Source organism: Lycium barbarum, chromosome 1 (genome assembly GCF_019175385.1).
Source record: "Lycium barbarum isolate Lr01 chromosome 1, ASM1917538v2, whole genome shotgun sequence".
NCBI classification, from domain to species: domain Eukaryota; kingdom Viridiplantae; phylum Streptophyta; class Magnoliopsida; order Solanales; family Solanaceae; genus Lycium; species Lycium barbarum.
Genome location: NC_083337.1, coordinates 111,370,422 through 111,396,847, shown reverse-complemented (window position 1 = coordinate 111,396,847; position 26,426 = coordinate 111,370,422).

Here is a 26,426-nt window from a genome sequence, read left to right as displayed (position 1 = left end):
AAGCCGAAGAGGAGATGAAGAAGAAATATCCTCATTTGTTCCCAGAACCCTCAGGCAATTCTGAACCTTTGCTTAATTCCATTTCGATAATGAATGTGTACTAATTGTGCTGTCTATAAACAGAAACTCCCCCAAAACCATTTCAAACCCTATAAGATCAATCTAACATTCGAGGACGAATGTTCTAAAGGGGGGGAGGATGTTATGTCCCGTATTTTCGCGCATTTGGAAAAATTAGAAATAATCTTGACTTGTATGAAATAAAGTCATCATTGGTTACATTTAACACAAGAGTTGTGCATGAAAGAATATTTTTGTGGAAGTGTGGAATAAGGCTAAGGGAAAAATTGGAATTTCGGAAATTAGTTTCGAGAATTACAAATAGGGCCATAATTAATTGGGCTAGAAAGAGCAAAAAAAAAAAGAAAATTATGGCCCAATTGGAGGGGGTGGCCGGCCCCCTTTATGGGTCAAGGCCCATGAGTGGGTTTTTAATTGAAAGGCTTAAAAAAAAAAGAGATGACTAAGTCATCTTCAACTTGTAAAAAAAAAAAAAAATCAAGAAGCTAAAGACCACCCCATTTTCGGCTACAAGAAAGAAAAGAAAGAAAATTTTCTTGCCATCAACCTTTGATCCAAAAGCTATTGTTTTGTGATATTTTCACTAATTCTAGTACCCTTTACAACTTGGTGTAGCTAATTTGGAAGGTAGGGAGCTTGTTTCCTCAAATTAACAAGTGGGTTTAGTGAAAAAGCTTGGAAGAACAAAGGTAAGATCTTGCTCCTTTTACTTTGGAATAAGGAAACAAGCTTATGTGTGTGTGTGTGTTGTAGCATGTAGGAATAAGTAGAAATTATGAAAAATATGAAAGTTTGCAAAGTGGGTATATATGGGTGCATTTGGCCGTGTGGTATGGAGATAAGAATGGCAATGAATTAATTTTGTTTAATATGTTAGTTGTGTTGTGATGATCTCTTGTCATGTAAATGAAGTTAGAATGATATAAGTTTGTATTGAATTGGAATGTAGAAACTTATGTCATTTTAGTATGATTTTCCGACATTAAGGAAATGAAGTTGTTTGGTTGTGAATTATGATGATCATTGATGAAATTGGAAGTTGGAAACTTGTTATGAAATTGTATGCCAAAGATTTGATGTTTACCATAAATTATGACTTTGGCGGAAAGTTGTATATTATGTATATCAAGTGTATAACTTAAGGAAAATGATATGAAATGTCTCAAAATCTATATTGTGATGATCTTGAGTGATAATGGATGTGAAATCATTGATATTAGTGAAGGTTTGGATTAGAATGAAGGTTATGCCAACTTGTGAGAAAAATGACTAGTTGAAGGATATTTGTGTTTTTGATGTTCTTTGTTGATGTTAATGTTGTCGTTTGGGTTGTTGTTGATGATTTCTAGCCGAGTTGAATTCTCGGGGTGCTATATGTATAGGGGAAGTGCTGCCGAAATTTCGGTAGACAAATATGCTTTAAGTTGGAATAATGGTATTCATAACTCACGATTGGTAAACTTGACCAATTGCAGTTTTTCGACGAAACGGGAAGTGAGTTTGGAAAGGCTTAAGGAGCGTGAAAGGTATGTAAAGCTACCCCGATCCTTCTTTTGGCATGTCTAAGTGTTTTATGATCGGATTCGGGCCTCAAAAGACCTTCTTGGCCATCGGAATCCGCAAGAGAAAATCTCAGTTTTTCCTTCAGTAGAATTGAACCATTTTGATATGCTTTTCCTAAAATTATGCAAACTTTCTCTAAACTCCTTGGAAAGCTATAGAATGTCCGTAGAACCTTTATAGGTGACCCCATAAGCTTAAAGGGCGTAATTTGAGCCCACCGCCTTGCTTGTTCCGAGGTGGGCCTGCTATTCCCGGTTTTGCCCTTAATGTACTAAAGTCCCCTTTTTGAACGATTTTTGAAAGAAATGTTTCGACTACCCTTTTAATTACCTAACTAATATGGTTTTAAATATTCCATTAAGTCTGATAAATTGTTTTGATACTCGAAACTCATTTACTATGATTCCTTCCGACTTCATCGGATCGGTTTGTCTTTGATATGCCTCATCGAGTCTATGGAAACATTTATGATATTTTACTTGCATTAGTTTCTCATGACTCTATTCGTGGATGCCCCAATGTTTCCCACACTGAGCCCGGGCTAGGATATGTTGTCAAGCGTAATCCCCCTGCATTGTTCGCCGTGCCTCGATGTGAGGGGGCAGGTATATGCGTACATGGGTTTGTGGAGTATGCTGTGCCATGTACGTTTGTTCTGATATGATTTACTATGGCCATCTGATATGACATATTATGTTACGGGGTTATGCCCCTATTCTGATTCTTCTGTGTTGTGGCACCAGCGTCGGGAGGGTGGCCACGTTCTGTCTGCCGAGTCCCTTGGCAGGGGCCGGATTTGATATGACATATGTTCTGTACACACTCTGCATGTTTTGGAAATATGTATCTGATACTTTGGATTTTCCGTTTACTTTCTGTATGTTCTGCACCAGTTATGATTTTGTTTCTGCAACTCAGGCTTTACATATTCAGTACATATTTCGTACTGACCCCCTTTCTTCGGGGGCTGCGTTTTCATGCCGCGCAGGTACCGACAACAGGTTTGCTGATCCGTCTGCTTAGGATCTCATTCTGCTATTTTTGGAGCGCTCTTTTATTCAGAGCCATCTTTGGGTATAGTCTGTCACTTCTATATATGTATATTCTCGTTCATGGGTACGGCGGGGCCCTGTTCCGCCATATGATTCTGTTGGTCCATCTAGAGGTCTGTAGACATGTTTGTGGGTTTGGATCTTTCTGTACAGTTGTGTTCGGGCGTTTCCATTCGCCGCGGTGGCCGGTCCGCATATATTTAAATGTTACTCTGTTGGCCCTGTGTGGCCTTTGTTGGTATTTTCTGCGTGCAGGGTATATGGGATAGTCCGTAAAACAAAGGAAACTCTGCCGAAATTTTTCTGGAAATTATCTAAATTGGAAATAAAGCCTTGTCGGCTTCTGCTTTATACTAGGATGCGTTTGATACAATTTGAGATAGCATTGGGTAGATGTGTTTGAGTGCCCAGATAGGGCACTAGTCACGGCCTACGGGGTTGTGTCGTGACAGTGTTGCCCCCACCTTATCACGACTATCTCGAATTATCCGAACGTACAAAATACGGGCTATAACATCCTCCCCCCCCCCCCCTTTAGAACATTCGTCCTCGAATGTTCATCTGACCTCATGGGGTGTCATAATACTTCGGTAGGGTCCCTTTCATAGTTATTCTTTTCTTCATGCCCATTCCTTATCTTTACATGAGTCCTCATTTCGTGTCATGGGTTTTCCAATCCATTGCGCCAATTCTTTATCCTTGTCCTTCCCAGGTCATCTCTTCTCTGTTACTGTTTCGTTACAATACCTTAATAGAAGTCATGCCTTTGGTATGAAATCTTCACTTAACGATCCCATATGGCTACAGGCTGTCCTTGCTCTCATTTATCTATAGTATTGCAGTCCAGTTATACCTATGGTAACTTATGATCCGAGTTCACTTATCTTCTTAGTTCGCAACATCCTTGAGTTCTTACTACAACTTTTCCTTTACTTCCTTCCCTCGTATTTCTCAACTCAAGTATACTTGTCTTTAATTTCTTTGTGTTGGCGCTCGTTTCATCCATCGTCATTCCTTGTTGGCCCTTCGGTGTGGATTCCTTATAAATATGATTGAGCATCACTTCACATCGATGGTTTATATAATTCCATAGCGTATCTTCTCATGTTTCGTATAATTAATAGTCCACGAACTATTTTCTCGTGCCCGATGAACTCTTTTATTTCATTCATAGGCGCTACGTTCTTTCTTCCTTTCAAACATTTCAGACTACCAATTGTTGATACTTTTGTTGTAATAGTCGTTGTCATCCAAAATATCCTTTGAGTCTTATCATTCTCTTCATTATCCTTCGTGAGTTTAGCTTGTAGATCTTTCTTGCTCCCTCTGTTACCCCTTAAAGCATGTCGCTGCCTACTTAGGTACGGCGCCTATTTGCCCGATGTGAGGGATTCAAATTGTAGCATAAACATAGCATAATTTCATGTTGCCATGAAGCATTCTCTTAAGGTGTCTTCTATACTTTCCCTTCATGTCGGCTTCTACTTCTTTCAGATATCCTTTTAAGTCCAATATAATATGTTCTCCCCCCCCCCCTTTTTTAAAGGGGCTCCTTGTATGCCAACAGTATTCGAGTACCTTCGTCTACGATAATTACCTTATTCCTCGTTTTTCTTTCCAACTCTGTGCATAACATATCGAAACTTCTTACTATAAGTTTTCCTTTCATTTTCTGTCTATGTCATCATTTTGTCCACTATTAATCCTTTCACCCATTTAATTCACATACTCGTAGGTTTTCTTAACTATGCGTTAGTGTTACAGTTGTGCATCCATGTTGTCTCGAGCGTCCTGCTACTTTTGCTCTTAGCACGAAATCCTTACAGTTTACACTTTCTCTATCCTTGCTTATCGAACCTTTAACTATATTTATGATGCTATGACTGAGCGGCTTCCCACGCACGTTCTTTGTATTTCATTTCCATTTCTTCTAAGATCAAAACCTTTAGACCTCACATGAATCCTCGCTCCACACCTTTAATTTCCAAATCCTTATTCTTTCCGTGGTACGTAACCGGGTCCCTATCGCTAACTCGTTAAGGTATACTCCTTACTTTCATCCTTACCCTTCCTTGGGTTTCTTCCTCCTCAAACAGTTTTCTTCTTTTGCCATTTGTGGAATTGGCTCTGAAGTTCGCGAAATTTTTACTTTAAGCTCGCAAATTCGTTTCATTTCTAAGTCATCCTCTCAGGAGAAAACTTCTATATCCGAGGTAATCACATTAATGCGACTGCACATTTATCCCTTTATATACCAAATCCCCTAACATCGTCACAAGGCGTTATCATTCTTTCTCGTACTTCACATTCCTTGTCGTGGTCACTATTCCTTCAGTCCCACTTATTGAAATTGGTTCTCGAGCCTCACACATTCCTCTTCTGTTCCATATTACCGCACTTTACCCTTTTCACGTGCCTATATTTGAATCTTTACCCAAATAATCCCATGTTTTGCCGGTAGTTCCTCTCGGGGCTTTTCCCCACTAAGATTTCTTACCTTTCATCTTTTTCCGACACTTTGATCTCTTTATCTTCCATCTACAGTCTTTCCTTCTTTTCCAGATATCGCTGTGTTAAGACTTTTCCATTCTTAACCTATAGCAAAAATAACATCAGCTTATTTTATAACACTTGCACCATTTATTTTTGCTGCCACTCACACTTCGGTACCCTTACTTGGTCAATGCCTTCTTTACCGTAGCGCCGGTTGCTGGGACTCACATGTCCACCGATACAAGCACATGTGGGATATCCTACGCATTCATATATATATATATATATATATATATATGTATAATTTCTACTACCTTGCCCACAAAATATCTCCAACGCTATTCAAGCCTATCCTAATTCCAAAGCTGTGATGCACTTTCTTTCTCTTCACCGATCTAGTTTGTCTCGTCCTATGTGGCCTCTTATGGTCTCCAACCATCCCGTATACTTTAGTTTCCCTTAGGCCACTCTAGCTTCCCATTTGCCTCTTATGTCTAGATCTATAGGGTTTCTTGCACACTTCCCAGGGGGTCACCCATCCTGAAATTTCTCCCACCTTAGCACGCTTAACCTCAAAACTTTGATGGAATCCAGTGCCTTAATGCTGATATAATCGCGTTCGCTTCCTCGCATGACCTTTATTACATGATTTGGAGCGAGTCGAGGTCTTACAGATTCCGAGACATTCTCGAAACACGTCCTTTCCTTTACAATTACTATTTTACCCTTTTCACTCCTCAATATTCACTTTTCGCTTCCGTATATAACTACCTTCCGTCCTAGATTCCCAGATTCCCGATGGTAGCAAATATACCTTCTTTTCCGTTACCTATGAATACTTCAGGTATCAGCCTGTTCGGATTTGCACTCACCATCCTTACATAATAATCTTCAGCAAAAACTGATTGTCGACTTTCTCTGAATCCTTTAACAGACCTTGCTCTTGCTAAACCTCGAATGTTATCCATTTTGATCCTTTGGACTGCTAATCGTCTTTCTCGAAATTTTTCTTCATGCCATGCCCAAATCCGTAGCTCCTCTTTGACATTACATCCCGCTTATTGTCTATTTACGATATTTCCTCTCCACGCTCTTCCTGTTAGGTGTTCCAGATCAAATAACCTGATTTTTTTAAAAATTCTGTTCGGGTCTCCTTTACAAATTCTTACCATTCAAAATCTGTACGCAGCAAATGCCAACAATGCCTTACAGAACATACGGCTATATGACACATCCCAACCATCTAGAGCTTCCAGTTTCGAATAACAGAACAAGTATATCAAAACTTACCTTTATGACTTTTCCATATCATCACTTACCTTTTTCCATCGTATGTAAGGCTTACATAAGGAATCTCATTTCCTATGACTTGGCTCTATCGCACGATCTATGACAGAAAAAAGGTCAACAATCCCTAGATGACCTGTAGCCTCCTGTTTATAAATGTGGCGCGCTTCACACCATAAACAGGACTCTACTGGACACGACTTTGCAGACAACCCCTAGGACAACCCGCTCTGATACCACTTTGTCACACCCTAACCTTACTAGGGTGTGATGGGCACCCGACCTCATATTCGGAGCCGAGCGAACCCGCAGACTCTTATTACATACATAATCTTTTGGACTTTTTAAATCAAATAAAGATGAAATGCATAGCACAACTTTCAGAAATATTCTTTTTCGTTGCTTTCAAATCAGACAAAATCTGTAATCAAATAGAGCCTTTATCATAACACAAAATGACACATCGGCTGATGGAGCCACTTACAGAACTGACAACCAATACCCATGACTCTGTCTGTAAAGTCTCTAACTTCGAACGAAACATCATAGCATAATACCAGAATCAAGTATGAACTTTTAAAACATCAAAACACTTGCCTTTTTAAAACGAAAAGCATGTATGTCATCATCATAAATCACAAATGAAAGTCATATATCAATATAATGTCGTGGGACGTACGGCCCGATCCATATATCATAATGTATCAATAGAGTGTCGTGGAACGTACGGCCCGATCCATATATCATAATATATCATGTATGCATAACGTGTCCCGACCCTCTATTGAGGGAATCGGTGGATAGAATCATGCATGTCAGGGTCATATACCATATATACATAACGTGTCCCGGCCCTCTATTGCGGGACTCGGTGAATAAAGTCATCATATGCCATCCTGGCCGCCATCCCCATATCATCATATCATCATATACATATACATATAACGTGTCCCGACCCGCAAGTCAAAGGGACTCGGTGAACAATGCAGAGGAGTGCGCACGATAACATACCCGACCCGGGACTCGGTGAATAGACATATTGATGCTTGCACGAACAGAGTCGTGAGAAACTATATGCATATAAATCAAAACTCGATAGATAAGTATACTTACCGACATCTGAGGACTCAGAATCAAGTTTTGGGTCAATCCGACTTAGTATGAGAAAGTTATGAGCGTTTGAAGTACAGAACCTTCTACGAATATTTCAGAAGCCATTTTTGGAAAATCGAAGCAACAATCATATGAAGTACCTTTCGGATATCGTATGGATCAAATCAAATATAGCTTTTGGAATCATACGTATATATCAAAATGTATCAAAGACTTAACGGAATAATCAGACGTGCTATCATTTGAAAATCAAGACATTAGCCATATCACTTATCTTTCAAATGCCATTCGGAAACATATCAACAAACTTCAGACATCATAGATATACATCAAAACCATATGAAACAACTTATGGAAGTCAAGAATATTAGCCATCCTAGTGGCTCTAAGAATAGGAAATTTCTTTGAAATCATGCATATGCGTCATTTGCTCGTTTCCCAAAGATCATGCCAAAAGAAAGAAAGGGTAAGCCTTACATACCTGTCCCACGTTCTATTGGCTACGCTTATTCGCCCAAACTCGTTAGTCTACATTCAAGAGAATTGACATAATCATTAGATTCATCGACATATACTTGTGTTAGCCTTTCAAATGAATTCATTTACATCCTACCGAAATTTCCGCAGCATTTCCCCTGTAAATACACCATCCCCGAGAATTCAACTCGGCCAAATTATCAACAACATTACCAACAACCTTACTGTTAAACTTCAACAATCAATCCAAATATATTCTAACATTACAACCCTTGTCACAAAATTCCACGACATTTCACTCATATTCAATTCAATCACATATAGTCAAGCTAACATCAATGATCTCACATCCAAGTATTAATCCGAAGTCATCCTAACATGGTTCAAGAATACTTCAAACAATTCTCAGAATTTTCCAAACAACCCAATCAACATATTACTTCGTCCGAAACCTTCCAAATTCAATAAGAATAATAACGACACATTTCATTCTTTCAAATTCGAACACAACAACCCAACTTACAATATTCCAAACACCTGTCTCACTTCCAAATTCATGAGTTATATTTACAACCTACACATTTGCAACTCTATTCTTATAATTATAAGGAACCATACTAATATCACATTAGCTTCTTCCATAATCCACAAACGATTACAACTTCACTTCAAACCATTAAATCCTTATTTCACATCATGGAATTCACAACTACAACAATCAAATACTAAATAAAGATTAGTTCATCATTCCTACAACATAGCATGTACACGGCCAACAACCCAACACACCAAATTCATGATTTTCATTCATTTCTACACACTACAACATGTACAAATCACCCATAACACATGTAAAAGAAGATTAAACACATACCTTTCTCCACTAATCTCTTCTTGCTCGGCTAGGTTCACAACTTGCACAACAATTGCTTTACTTACTCCAACAATCAGTCCACGTTAAAGAGGACCTTCCAATTAGTAGAAAAGCTAGAAGAAAATAATTTTTCTTGATCAATTTCCATAGCTTCAATTTTGGCCATGGTGGCCGAATACTTCTCCATTTTTCTTCTTCTTGAAGTTTCATGAACTTGTGAGGGAATATTATGTCTTATTATTTTCTCCACCACTTATCTATATTTATAATTAAGTCCCTCAAATAAAATATAGGCACATGGTCATGGGTGGGGCCCCCATCTATGATGCACGGCCAAAGTGGCCTTTTTCAAGAATTTTCTTGAATGTTGTTTTTGTGAAATCACCATTTTGCCCCTAGCCTTCCACAATATTACCATGAACCTCTTTGCGAATTTCCCTTTTTACCCTTAGCCTTTCTCAATATTTTCATACTAATAATATTCATAAATAATATTCCTAACAACTTGTACATTAAAATAATTTTTGAAAATGGTCTTGCCCCCAACTTATCACGACTATCTCGAATTATCCGAACGTACAAAATACGGGCTATAACAGGAACTTCTTTTCTTGCACCAAAACCCTAACTCACTCTTCTTGAGTTTTCTTGGCTTAGATGAACTTTTAATGGGTTTCACAAACTTGATTTCATGTATTTGGTGTAGTTGACCATGGATTTCCTTTGATTTCTTGTGGATGAATGGTGGAGAAGGTTCTAGAGAGTTCTTAGAGAGAAGAGAGTGGAGGATGAAATGAAATAAAAATGGAGGAGGGGTCTTATATTAATTCATGAAATCAATCCTGGCTGTGATGTACGGTTCGATCGACGGAGCGTCGATTGGATCGACGGGGCGTCGATCTGATCGTTGATATCGTCAAATTTTTAGTGAACAATCTGTCATTTCTCATCATTCGACGGTGAGAAGGACGGTGTTATATACCGTATTTTTGTACATTCAGATAATTTGAGATAATTGTGACTAGTAAGAGATAAGGCAATATTTTTTATCTTATTTAATACATAAGTTGTTCATGAAAATATTGATGCGGAAATATTGGGGAAGGCTAAGGGAAAAATTGGAAATTTGGAAAATAGTTTCATGAATTACAAAAATTAGTCATGAGATAATTGGGCTTGGAAAAAAAAAACAAAAAAAAAAAAAAAGAGGCCCAAGGTGGCCGGCCATAGGGGACATGGGCCAAGGCCCATGTGAAGGCTAAATTAGTAAATAAAATAGAGGGCCACTATTATTTGTCATCACATTTCAAGAACATTCAAGAGAAAGAAACTTGAGAGCAAGAAGAGAAAGGCCATTCGGCCAAGAGAAAAAAGAAGAGAAACAAATTTGAAGCCATCAATCTTGATCCAAAAAAATATATTCTCCTTGTATTCTTACTAATTCAAAGGTCCTCTTTAACGTGGTACAATTGTTGAAGCAAGAAGCCTACTCTTTGTCGCAAGTCCACAATTCTAGTCAAGTGGAAAGTTAAGGAAAAAGGTAAGAATTAATCCTCTTTTATATGTTATGCAAGGTTTATGTATGTTGTAGTATTTAGAAATGAATGAAAATCATGGAAATAATGTGTGTTGTGTGTGGCCGTGTGGGTGTGTGTGTAGAATTGTGGCCGTGTGGTTGTTGTATGGCGGAGAAGAGATGAATTAATTTTACTTAGTATGTTAGTTGTGTTGTTGTGGACTTTATGATGCAAATGAAGGTTTAATGGTTCAAGTTGGCATTGTAATTGGTTGTGGGTTGTTGTAGGAATTAATGTGATTCTAATATGATTTTATGTAGTTATGAGAAGGAAATTGCTAAAGTGTGAATTGTTGTTGTAGTTTATGAATTTGAAAGAAGGAAATGTGTTGTTGTGGGTTTTGTTGCATTTGGAAGGTTTCGGGTGGAATGGCATATTGGTAAGATTATTGTGAATATTGTGCGGATTGTTTGAAACGTTCTTGAATGGCTTCGGATTAGTACTTGAATGTGTGAGCAAATATGAATTGAATATAAATGGGACGCCGTTGAAGTTTGTAGGAAGAAGTTGCTAATGTTAGTATGCGTTTTGAATCGATTGTGGATATTGTTAGAATAATTGTTGGTATTGTTGTTGATATTTTGGCCGAGTTAAATTCTCGGATTTGTTGTTGATGATATAGCCGAGTTGAATTCTCGGGGATGTTGCATTTACAGGGGAAATGCTGCCGAAATTTCTATAGATAAAGTGTTGGTTTAGAATTGGACTTTTAAGTGTTATGGCTAATGTTTGGTATATATGAATATTGTTGTAGATCTTGCGAAGCGAAAGACTTAAGTTCGGATTAGCGTAGAAAGCGAGCAAGGTATGTAAGGCTTACCTTTCTTTCTTTTGGCATGATCTTTATGAGACGAGCAAATAACGTATATGTATGATTCTAAAGAAAATCCTGCTCTTAGAACCACTAGGATGGCTAACGTTATTGATTTCCATAAGCTACTCCATATGACTTTGATGCGTATTTATGATGTCTGAAGGTCTATTTGATATGTTTCCGAATGGTATTCGAAAGATAATCGATATGATTAGAGTCTTGATTTTTCAAATGCTAGCATGTCCGACTATTCCATCGAGTCTTTGATATACCTTGATATGTGCATATGATTCTAAAAGTTATACTTGATATGAGTATTGCTTCGATTTTCCAAAAAAATGACTTCTGAAATGCTCGTAGAAGGTTCTGTACTTCAACGTCCATAACTTTCTCATACTAAGTTGGATTGACCTGAAACTTCTTTCTGAGCCTTCTGGAGTCGGTAAGTATGCTTGTCTATCGAGTCTTGATTTATGTGCATATGGTTTCGCATTATTCTGTTCATGCAAGCCTCGGTTTGGATTTCACTGAGCCCGGGCCAGGACATGTTCTCGTGCGTACTCCACTGCATTATTCACCGAGTCCCTCTCACTTGCTGGCCGGGACACGTTATATGTATATGTATATGATGATTTGATGATACGGGGATGGCGGCCAGGATGGCATTGATGACTTTATCCACCGAGACCCGCAACAGAGGGCCCAGACACGTTATGTATATATGGTATATGATTCTGACATGCATGATTCTATTCACCGAGTCCCTTAACAAAGGGCCGGGACACGATATATGTATACATGTTGCATGATGTTGACATACATGATTCCATCCACCGAGTCCCTCATAAAAGGGTCGGGACACGTTATATGTACATATGGTATATGATGTTGATATGCATGACCTTATTCACCGAGTCCCTCACTAAAGGGCCGGGACACATTATATATATGTATATATATATATATATATATATATATATATATATATATATATATATATATATATATATATGTATGATTCTTGATTAGAAATATACTACTTCTTTATATACAGGGAACGTACTGATGATTTTACACAGTCATACTGGTTCTGGAAAGTTTCTATTTTTGGCTACGATCCCCTGTATTGTACTTCATGCCTTACATACTCGGTACATTTTCCGTACTGACCCCCCTCTTCTTCGGGAGCTGCGTTTCATGCCCGCAGGTACAGACGTTCACTTGAGTGACCCGACAGCTTAGGTCATCTTTCGGCTGCTTTGGAGTGCTCCCTTGTTCTGGAGCCCACATTTGGTACAGACTCTTTCATTGTACATGTGTATGTATATATTCAGGGGTACGGCCGGGCCCTGTCTCGTCATATGATTCTGTTATGTTTGTTAGAGGCCTGTAGACATATGTGTGGGTCATGGGTCGCTGATGTTCGGTTATGTCTGTGATTTGCGTCTAAGCGGTCATATTTTCTATGACAGCCTTAACGGCTTGTACGTATATATATACTTATGTATATGCTTTGGACGATATGTTCTACGACAGCCTTGGCGGCTCCTGTATGATGTATTTGACATGTGCCACCGCTTAAGATAACATCTTCCCTTAATATCTGTCATAATTAATATATGTTGGATGTGGATAAGTCGTGGATAGGCTGATTTGGTAAGTAAGTGTGTATGGGTGTCCAGCTGGGGCACTAGTCACGGCCACGGGGTTAGGTTGTGACAAAATTGGTATCAGAGCGGTTTGTCCTCGGAATGTCTACAGGCCGTGTCTAGTAGAGTCTTGTTTATCGGTGTGTTGTGCACCACATCTATAAACAGGAGGCTACAGGACATTTAGGATGTTACTTTTCTTTCGATCTTAGATCGTGCGATAGAGCTGTATTATTAGGATGGTTCCTTTCTGACGAAATGTTATGTTTTCAGTGATGCCTCCGAGAAAAGCGACAGCTGCCCAGAAGGGCAAGTTAGCAGCAGTTGGAGAGACTAGCCAGGCCCATAGTGTTACCAGGGCCCGTGCCCAGGCCATGCTCGATATTGCACCCCAGTCAGCGGGTTCTGCTACACCCCCACCATTAGAGGAGCCTGGAGCAGCAGCCGCTGTCACCACAGATCAGGGGGCGGCTCCACCATTAGCTCCGGAGGCCCCAGCGCCCTAGCCTCCAGCTCCGTAGCCAGGGGCAGAGGACAGGGCGATGAGAGACGCGGTACAGTTATTGACAAGATTAGTAGCAGGACAGGCTCGCAGATGCGGGCTAGGGGGCGATGATGTGGATAGACGTGACCGTTTGAGGGTTCGTGATTTCTTGACCTGTAATCCCCTAGAGTTCTACGGGTCCAAGCCTGAGGAGGACCCGCAGGACTTTATTCGACAGATGCAGCGTACATTGAGGTTAGTCAAATCTTTTGAGACTGAGTCTGTCTAGCTGGCTTCATATCGATTACGTGACGTAGCTGTTAATTGGTACGAGTCCTGGGAGCTGTCTAGGGGTGAGGATACTCCCCCTTCGGTGTGGGACGAGTTTACAGAGGCCTTTCTTGGCCATTTTCTGCCTCCAGAGATGCGGCGAGCGAGGGTTGACAGATTTTTACAGCTGAGACAGGGGGGCAGAAGCGTTCGAGAGTATAGCCTAGTGTCACGACCCAACCCCGTCGGCCGCGACTGGTACCCTAACTGGGTACCCGTACATACCTACCTGACCGAATTTCGTACCATACAGATTGTTATGTATATACCTGAACATGCAGACATTTACAGATAAGCCGATAAGGCTAACATACAGACGAAACTCGTAACCCAGACATCTATCTACAGGCCTCTACAGACATACAGAATCATATGACGGGACAGGGCCCCGCCGTACCCAGAACTTCCATACATACAGAACATACGGAAAACAGAAGATATATATACCAAAGTACATGCTCCGAAGCAAAAGGAGCTCTTCAAGATAGCAGAACCTGTGCCCTAGACTGGCGGCGTGTCACCGAGTGCGCCTGTACCTGCGGGCATGTAACGCAGCCCCCGAAGAACGGGGGTCAGTACGAAAATGTACCGAGTATGTAAAGAAGAAACATAACAGATACAATCATAGTCCGAACCGGAGTCACAGAAATATAACAGACAAAACTATACATCAGACGGACGGACAGAGTCATGATCCAGACCGACATACAGAATCGTGGTCCACACAGATAAACAGAATCATGGTTCGGACGAACCGACGGAATCATAATCCGGACAGACGAGCAGAATCAGAATCCATACGGACATAAAGAATCAGAATCCATACGGACATATAGAATCAGAAGCCATACGGACATACAGACATAGTCGTAATTCAGACGGACAGACAGAATTATGCATGAAGAGTAGTGCAGAGTCATACTGAACCATACAGAATCATATAGAATCATACAGAGGCATGTGCTTATATAAATACTGATGGCACATGCATACAGACATACAGATTCCGGCCCTGTCTGGGGGCGCGGTAACAGAACCCGGCCCTCTTAGTACGGGACGCGGTGGACAGACAGAATCAGATCAGATCAGATCATATCAGATGCCATCCTGGCCGCCATCCCCATACACAGATCAATATATCAAAATCATACAGATATAACAGATCCCGGCCCGTACGCCGAGGGACGCGGTGAACAATGCAAAGAAATATGCACGATAACAGAACCTGGCCCGGGACGCAGTGAAGGAATGCATTGAGACAGCCACGAACAGATCCATGGGAAACCACATACATACAGACTCACATACGGACTCAATCAGACTAAAGGGTGCCAACCAGCAAGTCAGAATCAGAGTATACGGATAGTATGCATAGTACGCGCCTATATCCTATTTGGGAAGGCACGACAGATTATTATCAGAATCAGATTCTCAGATGTTCAGAAATCATTTTGTAAGAATTTCCTAAAAATAGTTGTATCATGATCAAAATAATAGTTCAGATGGTTTCTGAGAAAATCGGACAAAACGGAAGTATTTAAAGTATTACAGAAGATATCGGGCCTTGAGGGCCCGCCTCGGACCAACTCGAGGCAACATATGTAAATTATCGCTAATAGACCTTATGAGGTCATCCATAATCGTTTGGAAGTGTTCCGACTCCGTCTAGGGAAGTTTTGTACAAAAATTCACTTTAAAGGCAATTTGTAAGAAGATAGCTTCTGTTGAATTGAAGGAATTGGAGCGGTTTTCCGTCTCGAATTCCGGGGAACGGAGTCGTACTTAAGGCTCGCGGCCGAGCCTATCACATCCAGAACATGCCTAGGAACAAAGGGAAGTGCTTCACATACCTCGATAGCGCCTTACGCTCGCTTGGCGTCGACTTCAATTTCGTCCAAAATCTAGAAATGGTCAAGTTTACCATTTGTTAGTTTCAAACTTTTCAATAATCCAACTTAACACTGACTTGCCTACCGAAATTTCGGCAGCATTTCCTCTGTATATAAGACATCCCCGAGACTTAGCTTGGCTCAATTCATCATCACAACAACCCAGAAATAGCATCAATAACAACAATATGCATTAAACATACGATATGGATTTCGACATAACGAAACATTTTGCGTTTCAACCTTACATTTCCAACCCAAACTTGTTATTCTCATATTCATCATCCATCAAAATCATTACAACATACGTCGGAAGCATCCATACCATTTTCACACAATATTCATAAGGTATGCAAACATTCAAACTTTCCATTAAGCCACTACTTTTCCAATTTTTCCTAACCTTCAACATACAAGTTCATTATACATTTCCATCTTCCAAATTCATCCACAATAATCATAATTTGCCTCTTGATACTTTCATTTCCATTTTTACATAAACCATAACAACGTTGTATGTATTCCTACAACAACTTAATAACCATTAAGTTCCTTCACTCTCCTCACATAATCCATGATTAAAACAACCAAAATATTAATTCAAATCAGTCCATCAATTTCAATTGAAACAGCCCCTCACCCATAAATTTCAACAAAACAACAAACGAGTTTATAATGCTGTTTTCTCCGTTCTAATTCGTTAAAACTCTAAATAAACACTTTAATAACATAAAAGGAATTTTATAAATACCTTATCAGAAGCTCCACCACGAAAATTTCATCCCCCAAGACCAATATTTATCTCAAATTGAAGGCAACGCAACGTACAACGTTTTTCTCTTCATGAGCTTCGGGATTCGGAGCTCGGATTTTGATCAAAATGGCTTCCTTAGCCTTGAAGTTTTCTCTCTCTCTCTCTCTAATGTTCTTGGAAGATCTTATCTGAAAATGATCAGCCCTAAAGTGAATTTGCCATATATATTAACGTTAATGGGCCTCATGGGCCGAAACATTAGTGTTTGGGTCGGGTCCAAACTTGCTGTCCTGCCAGCCCAAATTGCATCGTCCATATTTCCTTATCCAAATATCATTTTGACGAGAGGTTTGTTGCGTTGGAAACTAGACTCGATGAACTTAATTTTAGGCTTTTGAAACACCTTAAAACTCCTCATATACTAGGAGATATGCCTCCAACGATATGGGCTAAAAATCTGGTCCGAGATTTTTCTGAAGTTGTTCGGATTCATTTCGTTCAGATTCGTTTAACTTCTAATCCTCTTCCGACCCTCGTGTAACCTCTTATACATGCATATACATAGTCATATACATACATAACAATCCATACACATCTCGAAGGGTCCGGAGAATCACAATAACCTTAAACGTAACTGGAGAACTTACGAAGCTTCGACGAAACTCCAATCGCAAAAATATATTCATATCTTTTATCCATCTTCTATAACATTACTAATAATCTCAAATACTTTAAAAGGGCACTCACATTACCTCATATACGCTCATAACGCGATTTCAAATCCTTTAGGTTACGATGTCACCTCAGGATACTTAAGGCAACCATACATATATAACGATATTCTTACTAACTCGATCAACTTTCCTTGAACTTTCTTAACTCATTTTTTTCTTGTCTTAATTAAAATAGCACAGACTCTTACGGGGTGTAGCATCCTCCCCCCCTTTAAAACATTCGTCCTCGAATGTTAAATTGACCTCATGGGGCGTCATACCATTTCGGGAGGGTTCCTTTCATAATCGTCCTTCGTGGACTTTCCGACATGGCTTCTTTACCAGCATGATGGGGTAATTCTTCACATCACTGATTCAAACGCCTTCATAATATATTTTCTCATACCCCACATAATTATCGGACCATAAACTATATTCTCGTAGCAGACGAATGCTTTTCAGACATTATAAGTAATCGTCACTTCTTGGTACAATTCTGAGTTTCTTACCACATTATCGTAATCCCACTTCATACCAGATACCTCATACCAAACAGATTCAGAACTAGGACCGGACGCGTAGAAGCATATCGGACGGATTCGTAATCGGAGGCAGACGTATTAAACTATGGCGGACGGATTCATAGTCAAAATCAGAGGTACGGAAGTATGTCAGACAAATCTGAGATCGGAGTCAGACGTACAGAGAGGTATCAGACAGATTAGAAATCAGAATCAGACGTACAGAAATGTATCATACAGAGTCGTGATCAAAGTCAGACAGACAGAAATGTATCAGACAGAGTCGTAATTAAAATCAGACATACGGAGATGTATCAGACAGACGCGTGATCAAGATCAGACGTACAGAGGCGTAATAGGCAGAGCCTTATCAGAATCGGAAGTGCAGAAGTATAACAGATAGAATCCGAATTAGAGTCAGATCACTCCTATTAAGGCTCCAGTGATTTTTAAAAAAAAAAATTCCTTATTGGTGAACTTGTTTGCCAAGTTATCATACAAATCGTCTTGCGTGTCGCTTATCGACTCTTTCGGAGATTTCCCCTTATTCACACTTCTTATTTTTCACCTTTCCTACTATTCTTCATCTGTCACAACCTTAGTTGCCGGGACTCGGCTCTTGATCCATATGGGCACCAAACGAAAATCATACACACACATACACACATACAGATATATTTACTAGTATATTACTGGCTAACGTTTCTGACTGTTATTCAAATCCGCTCAATTTCCCGAGCGGTGTTGCACCTTTTCTTTTTGCCCATTTAGTCCGCCTCGTTCTGCGCAACTCCTGTAAGGGCACTAAATTACTCCACACATTCTATTTTCCTTTTGGTTACCCCAAATTTCCATTTATATCTATCTTACTTACTCTTGTGCAAAATTTTGCATTACTTCCCAGGGGGGTCACCCATCCCAGAATTGCTCTGGCTTGAGCACGCTTAACCCCGAAACTTTCATGCATTTGGACGCGTTAGGGCTGATATAATTTCGTCAATTGCCCTGCAGGACCTTTGTCACATAATTTTAGGGCAAATCGGGGTCTTAGCAAATTTTTGGAAAATTTTTGTAGCGGGTCCCACCCCCGGCTAAGTTGCACAATTACCATATTGCCTTTCTGAATCTCCGATATTCACTTTCATACACATATACATACAATTACAGACAGGCCACAGATTTAAGTCTTCGTCCCACGAATTGCGTCTCCAAATAGTCGGTGAAATCTGATAAAATATCACCATAAGGTGCTCTCCAACCACCGACAGAAGAAAACTAAATTCCGACAAGTATCGCGGAACCTGTTTGTACTTACTTTATATATATTTACTTCCATATCTTTGGAAAAAAAATTTGGGCAGAGGTTCCTCTGTATTTCTTACTATCCGAAACCTGTACACAAGAAATACCAACCATGCCTCACAGGGCCAACACATATACGCATATATATACATCATATCATGTCGTCTCGTAGCCACACGGGGCTAACAATTATAGATAAAATTATACAGATGTCGAGGCTTACCTCACATGCCCAACTCGAACAACATCGGAGGCTCCTTCCTATTCACTTTTCTGTTCAATCTTCAACCTTATATTTCTACCACACTTCAAACAACTTCTCCGACACACAAATTTCATATTATTGCTTACCTGAGTACCGTGCGGCCTCCAATATCATCAGCCATTGCCTTCTGTTGATGCCGTCCTTTGGCTGAAATTAAATGTTAGTCGAAAGGAATTCATATCCTACAGCTGGCTCTATCGCATGATCTAAGATTCAAAGAAGGGTAACATCCTAGATGCCCTGTAGCTTCCTGTTTATAGATGTGGTGCACAACACATCGATAAACAAGACTCTACTGGACACGGCCTGTAGACTTTCCGAGGACTAACCGCTCTGATACCACTTCTGTCACGACCCAACCCCGTGAGCCGCGACTGGTACCCTAACTGGGTACCCGTACATACCTACCTGACCGAATTTCGTACCATACAGATTTTTATGTATATACCTGAACATGCAGACATTTACAGATAAGCCGATAAGGCTAACATACAGACGAAACTCGTAACCCACACATCTATCTACAGGCCTCTACAGACATACAGAATCATATGACGGGACAGGGCCCCGCCGTACCCAGAACTTCCATACATACAGAACATACGGAAAACAGAAGATATATATACCAAAGTACATGCTCCGAAGCAAAAGGAGCTCTTCAAGATAGCAGAACCTGTGCCCTAGACTGGCGGCGTGTCACCGAGTGCGCCTGTACCTGCGGGCATGTAACGCAGCCCCCGAAGAACGGGGGTCAGTACGAAAATGTACCGAGTATGTAAAGCCGAAACATAACAGATACAATCATAGTCCGAACCGGAGTCACAGAAATATAACGGACAAAACTATACATCCGACGGACGGACAGAGTCATGATCTAGACCGACATACAGAATCGTGGTCCACACAGATAAACAGAATCATGGTTCGGACGAACCGACGGAATCATAATCCGGACAGACGAGCAGAATCAGAATCCATACGGACATACAGAATCAGAATCCATACGGACATATAGAATCAGAAGCCATACGGACATACAGACATAGTCGTAATTCAGACGGACAGACAGAATTATGCATGCAGAGTAGTGCAGAGTCATACTGAACCATACAGAATCATACAGAATCATACAGAGGCATGTGCTTATATAAATACTGATGGCACATGCATACAGACATACAGATTCCGGCCCTGTCTGGGGGCGCGGTAACAGAACCCGGCCCTCTTAGTACGGGACGCGGTGGACAGACAAAATCAGATCAGATCAGATCATATCAGATTCCATCCTGGCCGCCATCCCCATACACAGATCAATATATCAAAATCATACAGATATAACAGATCCCGGCCCGTACGCCGAGGGACGCGGTGAACAATGCAGAGAAATATGCACGATAACAGAACCTGGCCCGGGACGCAGTGAAGGAATGCATTGAGACAGCCACGAACAGATCCATGGGAAACCACATACATACAGACTCACATACGGACTCAATCAGACTAAAGGGTGCCAACCAGCAAGTCAGAATCAGAGTATACGGATAGTATGCATAGTACGCGCCTATATCCTATTTGGGAAGGCACGACAGATTATTATCAGAATCAGATTCTCAGATGTTCAGAAATCATTTTGTAAGAATTTCCTAAAAATAGTTGTATCATGATCAAAATAATAGTTCAGATGGTTTCTGAGAAAATCGGACAAAACGGAAGTATTTAAAGTATTACAGAAGATATCGGGCCTTGAGGGCCCGCCTCGGACCAACTCGAGGCAACATATGTAAATTATCGCTAATAGACCTTATGAGGTCATCCATAATCGTTTGGAAGTGTTCCGACTCCGTCTAGGGAAGTTTTGTACAAAAATTCACTTTAAAGGCAATTTGTAAGAAGATAGCTTCAGTTGAATTGAAGGAATTGGAGCGGTTTTCCGTCTCGAATTCCGGGGAACGGAGTCGTACTTAAGGCTCGCGGCCGAGCCTATCACATCCAGAACATGCCTAGGAACAAAGGGAAGTGCTTCACATACCTCGATAGCGCCTTACGCTCGCTTGGCGTCGACTTCAATTTCGTCCAAAATCTAGAAATGGTCAAGTTTACCATTTGTTAGTTTCAAACTTTTCAATAATCCAACTTAACACTGACTTGCCTACCGAAATTTCGGCAGCATTTCCTCTGTATATAAGACATCCCCGAGACTTAGCTCGGCTCAATTCATCATCACAACAACCCAGAAATAGCATTAATAACAACAATATGCATTAAACATACGATATGGCATCACTAGCCATCCTTTCGACATAACGAAACATTTTGCGTTTCAACCTTACATTTCCAACCCAAACTTATTATTCTCATATTCATCATCCATCAAAATCATTACAACATACGTCGGAAGCATCCATACCATTTTCACACAATATTCATAAGGTATGCAAACATTCAAACTTTCCATTAAGCCACTACTTTTCCAATTTTTCCTAACCTTCAACATACAAGTTCATTATACATTTCCATCTTCCAAATTCATCCACAATAATCATAATTTGCCTCTTGATACTTTCATTTCCATTTTTACATAAACCATAACAAAGTAGTATGTTTTCCTACAACAACTTAATAACCATTAAGTTCCTTCACTCTCCTCACATATTCCATGATTAAAACAACCAAAATATTAATTCAAATCCGTCCATCAATTTCAATTAAAACAACCCCTCACCCATAAATTTCAACAAAACAACAAACGAGTTTATAATGCTGTTTTCTCCGTTCTAATTCGTTAAAACTCTAAATAAACACTTTAATAACATAAAAGGAATTTTATAAATACCTTATCAGAAGCTCCACCACGAAAATTTCATCCCCCAAGACCAATATTTATCTCAAATTGAAGGCAACGCAACGTACAACGTTTTTCTCTTCATGAGCTTCGGGATTCGGAGCTCGGATTTTGATCAAAATGGCTTCCTTAGCCTTGAAGTTTTCTCTCTCTCTCTCTAATGTTCTTGGAAGATCTTATCTGAAAATGATCAGCCCTAAAGTGAATTTGCCATATATATTAACGTTAATGGGCCTCATGGGCCGAAACATTAGTGTTTGGGTCGGGTCCAAACTTGCTGTCCTGCCAGCCCAAATTGCATCGTCCATATTTCCTTATCCAAATATCATTTTGACGAGAGGTTTGTTGCGTTGGAAACTATACTCGATGAACTTAATTTTAGGCTTTTGAAACACCTTAAAACCCCTCATATACTAGGAGATATGCCTCCAACAATATGGGCTAAAAATCTGGTCCGAGATTTTTCTGAAGTTGTTCGGATTCATTTCGTTCAGATTCGTTTAACTTCTAATCCTCTTCCGACCCTCGTGTAACCTCTTATACATGCATATACATAGTCATATACATACATAACAATCCATACACATCTCGAAGGGTCCGGAGAATCACAATAACCTTAAACGTAACTGGAGAACTTACGAAGCTTCGACGAAACTCCAATCGCAAAAATATATTCATATCTTTTATCCATCTTCTATAACATTACTAATAATCTCAAATACTTTAAAAGGGCACTCACATTACCTCATATACGCTCATAACGCGATTTCAAATCCTTTAGGTTACGATGTCACCTCGGGATACTTAAGGCAACCATACATATATAACGATATTCTTACTAACTCGATCAACTTTCCTTGAACTTTCTTAACTCATTTTTTTCTTGTCTTAATTAAAATAGCACAGACTCTTACGGGTTGTAACACCTAGAGTTTGATTCCCTAGCCAGATATGCACCCACCATTGTAGCTGATATGACTGATCGGGTGCATCGATATGTGATGGGGTTGGATGATTATCTGATCGATAGTTGTATGGCGGTGGCATCCCTGCTCGGGATGGATATTGCTTGGGTGCAGGCATATGCCCAGGGGATGGAGGATAGCCGAAGGGGGCGTCAGCCCAACAGAGATTATGACCGGGGCCAGCCCAAGAGGGCTAGATCAGCTGGCTATTCTGGGGAGTTTCGAGACAGGCAGCCTCAACAGTATGTTGACAGTCTTCTCAGCCAGCGCGAAGTGCACCCCCACAGTCTGCCGGAGAGGGATTTGATAGTATCAGATATTCAGGAGCTGGTCAAAGCTCTAGGGCTTTGGGTTCACAGGCGAGTAGAGGGGTCAGCCAGACGAGGCGACTTATGCCTCAGTGTCCTCGGTGCGGCAGGCGCCACCCGGGGGTATGTTGTCTCGCCACCGGTGCCTGTTTTTCTTGTTGCCGCCAGGTCCATGTTATGAGGTAGTGCCGGTTTAGGGGTGGTCCAGGTTGTTCAGCCCAGCCCACTGGGTCAGTTGCTGGTTCATTTTCCCCTTCTATAGCCATGCGCCCTACGGGGCAGGGTATACCGACACCGGCAGGCCGCGGCAGAGGTTGTGGCGGAGCTCCTAGTTCCAGCGGTCGTTCGAACCGCTTATATGCGTTTGCCAGCCGACAGGACCAGGAGGCACCACCAGATGTGGTTACATGTACATTACCAATCTACTCCCGAAGTGTATATGTATTGATAGATCCAGACTTTATTTTATTATATATATTTTCCCCCCTGGTTGATAGTAAAACTGGGATATGACCCGAATCGATAGAGCTGTCTGAGGTAGTCACACGTGCAGATGAAAAGTGAATGTTAACGATTTGAAATGCTAACTCGATAACTGTATAGTCGTAAGAGTAAAAGATTCTCTCCTTATCGGAGTGGGACCCGCTACGAGGAATTTTTGGAAATTGTCAAGACCCCGACTTGCCCTAAATTATGCGAAAAAGGTCGTGTGGGGAAGTGGGTGCAATTATACCAGCATTAGCGCACCGAAATTCATTAGGTTTCGAGGTTAAGCGTGCTAGGGCCAGAGAAATTTTAGGATGGGTGACCCCCTGGGAAGTATACAAAAACTTTCATAAATATAGATATAAAAGACAGATGTGAAGGTTGGGTAACCTGAAGAAAATTAGAATATATGAAGTAGTTAGAAACCTTAAAGGGGTCGCGTAGGCTAAAACGGACTAGACTGGTGAAAAGGGAGAAAACGCAACACAGCTCTGGAATCGGAGTAAGTTTGAATAGTATTAAATATAGGTGTATGCATATGATATTTCATTTATCACTGTGTCGGTTGATAGGTGAAACCTAGCAACTAGTGTTGCGATATACGAAAGACGATAACTGAACGAAATTTAAGAGACAAAGCGAAACATATGGTACGGATGCTACAAAGTAGACTGATATTTGTTCCACCGCTAGTTAAGGCTAGAAAGTCCTAGTACAATGATGTTCGGGAATGGAAAGAAAGCGAGTACGTAAAAGGGAATAGCAATGGTGACGTTTGGGAAATTTTGAAGGAAAGAAAGGGACCTCCCCGAAGTATGATGAGACCCCATAAGGTCAGTTGAACATTCGAGGACGAATGTTCTAAAGGGGGGGAGGATGTTATATCCCGTATTTTTGCACATTCGGATAATTTGAGATAATTGTGACTAGTAAGAGATAAGGCAATATTTTTGATCTTATTTGATACATAAGTTGTTCATGAAAATATTGATGCGGAAATATTGAGGAAGGCTAAGGGCAAAATTGGAAATTTGGAAAATAGTTTCATGAATTACAAAAATTAGTCATGAGATAATTGGGCTTGGAAAAAAAAAAAAAAAGAGGCCCAAGGTGGCCGGCCATAGGGGACATGGGGCAAGGCCCATGTGAAGGCTAAATTAGTAAATAAAAGAGAGGGCCACTATTATTTTTCATCACTTTTCAAGAACATTCAAGAGAAAGAAACTTGAGAGCAAGAAGAGAAAGGCCATTCGGCCAAGAGAAAAAAGAAGAGAAAAAAATTTGAAGCCATCAATCTTGATCCAAAAAAATATATTCTCCTTGTATTCTTACTAATTCAAAGGTCCTCTTTAACGTGGTACAATTGTTGAAGAAAGAAGGCTACTCTTTGTCGCAAGTCCACAATTCTAGTCAAGTGGAAAGTTAAGGAAAAAGGTCAGAATTAATCCTCTTTTATATGTTATGCAAGGTTTATGTATGTTGTAGTATGTAGAAATGAATGAAAATCATGGAAATAATGCGTGTTGTGTGTGGCCGTGTGGGTGTGTGTGTAGAATTATGGCCGTGTGGTTGTTGTATGGCGGAGAAGAAATGAATTAATTTTACTTAGTATGTTAGTTGTGTTGTTGTGGACTTTATGATGCAAATGAAGGTTTAATGGTTCAAGTTGGCATTGTAATTGGTTGTGGGTTGTTGTAGGAATTAATGTGATTCTAATATGATTTTATGTAGTTATGAGAAGGAAATTGCTAAAGTGTGAATTGTTGTTGTAGTTTATGAATTTGAAAGAAGGAAATGTGTTGTTGTGAGTTTTGTTGCATTTGGAAGGTTTCGGTTGGAATGGCATATTGGTTAGATTATTGTGAATATTGTGGGGATTGTTTGAAACGTTCTTGAATGGCTTCGGATTAGTACTTGAATGTGTGAGCAAATATGAATTGAATATAAATGGGACGCCGTTGAAGTTTGTAGGAAGAAGTTGCTAATGTTAGTATGCGTTTTGAATCGATTGTGGATATTGTTAGAATAATTGTTGGTATTGTTGGTGATATTTTGGCCGAGTTAAATTCTTGGATTTTATGTTGATGATATAACCGAGTTGAATTCTCGGGGATGTTGCATTTACAGGGGAAATGCTGCCGAAATTTCTGTAGATAAAGTGTTGGTTTAGAATTGGACTTTTAAGTGTTATGGCTAATGTTTGGTATTTATGAATATTGTTGTAGATCTTGCGAAGCGAAAGACTTAAGTTCGGATTAGCGTAGAAAGCGGGCAAGGTATGTAAGGCTTACCTTTCTTTCTTTTGGCATGATCTTTATGAGACGAGCAAATAACGTATATGTATGATTCTAAAGAAAATCCTGCTCTTAGAGCCACTAGGATGGCTAACGTTATTGATTTCCATAAGCTACTCCATATGATTTTGATGCGTATTTATGATGTCTAAAGGTCTATTTGATATGTTTCTGAATGGTATTCGAAAGATAATCGATATGACTAGAGTCTTGATTTTTCAAATGCTAGCACGTCCGACTATTCCATCGAGTCTTTGATATACCTTGATATGTGCATATGATTCTAAAAGTTA